The following is a 2,293-nucleotide window of genomic DNA, read 5'->3' as shown; positions in this document are numbered from 1 at the left end:
TGTCCTTTTCCATGGTCTCTCAGCACCTGTGGCCCCCATGCCACCTCTACTCCCTACTCACTGCCACACCCCTCCGTTCAAACTCCCCCAGCAGCCGGTTCCGAAATCTCATCTCCGACCCAAACCTCCCTCCCAACCGCCCCCAAGACCCCCGGGTGGCGGAGGCGCCCCTGCACATGTGTGTGATCCCACATCTACCGGCTATTCCTGTGGTTCCCAGCAGACGAACACGAACGCGCTGCCCGCCCCGCTCCCTCTCTGCCTCCCATCCTATTTCTTCCTTCGCCCATGGCATCTCTCAGAGGGCAGGTCGCCCCGACAGCACAGCCGGCTCATCAGCCAAAGCTCGCTGGCCTTCCTCCTGGATCCCACAGCGACACGCAGAGACTACGGCTCAATAAATGCCTCCTCGCGGCGGGATGAACCACAGCTCAGGGCAAAGCCGGTCTCTGTTCGCTACTGGCTGCGAGGATATAAAACCTGCACACACACACAGCCCTGAAGGCCAAAGAAGAGAAACCCGCAAGAAACACATGTGTTTACGCCCTTAGCCAGCTACAAACACAATAGGTTGTCATCGCGTCCCCCATGCATCCCGTCCCAGGCTTGGTGGGGGCTGGCGTCAGCCCTGAGCTCTTTTGGCGGCCACATCTGTGAAAGCCCCTCCTCTGGCGGCCACCTCCAGAGGGAGGGTTTCTGGGTATTGATTGCCAGCCTTGCAGCTGAAGAACTCCCATTCTTTCCCTGTCTATAAACACCATCTGTTGGGGAGAAATGGTACCAGGAAAAGGAGAGTGGGCTAAGCAGTTAGAGAAAGGCGGCTGTGGGTATGAGGGGGTCTACTGCCCTTACCAGGAGCCTCCAATGGGAGGGGCCCGGGGTGGGATTTTTCTAGACCAGAATCCCACAATGGGGCGAAGGTGGAGGAAAGCAGTGACATTGAATGACCTTCACTGGGACGTTGAGCAGGTCTGCAATAAATCAGAATGATTTCATGTTAGGATGAGACGGGGGGGGGGGGGGTGTCTCCACCTGTGTCTGCTTCCCCCAAACCCATCAGTTTCGCCCCTCCCCCACTGCATAGAGGGACTATGTGCCCAGGGGACTGGTCCTCATGCTGTACCTCCCACCACACACCCGAAGCTGGCACCAGTGATGGTGTCACGGTGGCCTCCGAACACACATTGGTTTCCCTCTTCTGCAATCATGTTTCCTCCGGGCGCTGTGCTTGGAACCCACACCCTCGGGCTCAGTCCTTAGCCTTGTGTTTTCCCCCGTGGCCTCAACCAGTCTGTGAACAAAACAGGTGCTTCTCAAGGGTGCTTGTCCCCTGGTGCTACCAGGAGTCGCTACTGCACCGGATGACACGGTGATCATTCCAAAGGCCCTCCCAGGCTGGAGCTCAGGGTTGGGCTCAGTGGGGCAGAAGAGAGCGGGAGGTTCGCTAGGAGCGACGTAAACTCAATTGTCACAGTAGTATCTGTAAAACAGACAGAGATTTGGGGGACCGCTTGCTAACAGAACCACGCTCTCTCCTACCGTCACGTCGCTGCTAGAGAAGTGAAGACCATTTTGGGCCGTGTATGGACAGTTGTAATACTTGAATCCAGATTAACTAGGGTGGGACCAGTTCTTAATGCTGCTGAGATCCTGGATCATGGAGACGCATCTTGGCACCACGCAAAAACTCACCTTGAATGCGAAGATGTGGGTTTGCAATCCTAAATTTGCTACTCAAGTGTTGGTCGATGTCTTTGTGCCACCCATCTTGCTGAGCCTGTTTCCTGACCCACAGTTTTGATGCCTTTCTTGCATATTCAAAGGGCTGGAGAGACGACCGAGTAAGCTAAAACATCACAAAGGGCTATGAGCTCATTGTGTCGTATCTGGTTCTTGGTATCACATCTCAGGAGCTGCATGTTAGAGCAGGAGAAGGCGGGGAGGGCTGCAGTGTCCTCTGAGGGCCCCACGTCTCACAAACAGCCTGGTTAGTGAGCTTTGCTCCTTTTTTTTTTTTTTTTTTTTTTTTTTTTTGCCTTGTGGTCTTAGGCCAACTTACTTAAATTCCCTGAGCCTCCGTTTCCCTATCTGTGATGTGGATAATCACGGGGAATTTGAAGAGTCTATAAAACCCTGGATATAAACCACTTGGCATATAAAACAGGTATTCAAGAATTGCCAGATTCTTTGCTTTCTGAAGGAATTGAGGGTGCATTACCAGGAGGAGGGAAATCTGAAGAGGGACCAGATTGTTGTTTTCAAACATTTGAAGGGTTGTCATGAGGACGCGAGT

At 53.6% G+C, this 2,293-nt stretch overlaps 1 long non-coding RNA gene across 1 annotated transcript; it reads right to left on the bottom strand.

Annotated features, from left to right (window-relative positions):
- Positions 1-523: 523 nt before the first annotated feature.
- LOC132666042 (uncharacterized) lies at positions 524-1,854 on the bottom strand. Its single transcript, XR_009604426.3, has 3 exons — positions 1,693-1,854; positions 853-971; positions 524-761 (listed from the first exon to the last, which is right to left on the bottom strand). It is a non-coding gene; the product is annotated as an uncharacterized LOC132666042 (long non-coding RNA).
- Between the last annotated feature and the right edge of the window lie 439 nt (positions 1,855-2,293).

The sequence above is a fragment of the Panthera onca genome, chromosome D3 (assembly GCF_046562875.1).
Source record: "Panthera onca isolate mPanOnc1 chromosome D3, mPanOnc1 haplotype 2, whole genome shotgun sequence".
NCBI classification, from domain to species: Eukaryota; Metazoa; Chordata; class Mammalia; order Carnivora; family Felidae; genus Panthera; species Panthera onca.
The sequence above is the reverse complement of the archived record's forward strand: the minus strand, read 5'-3'. Positions and strand labels throughout refer to the sequence as shown.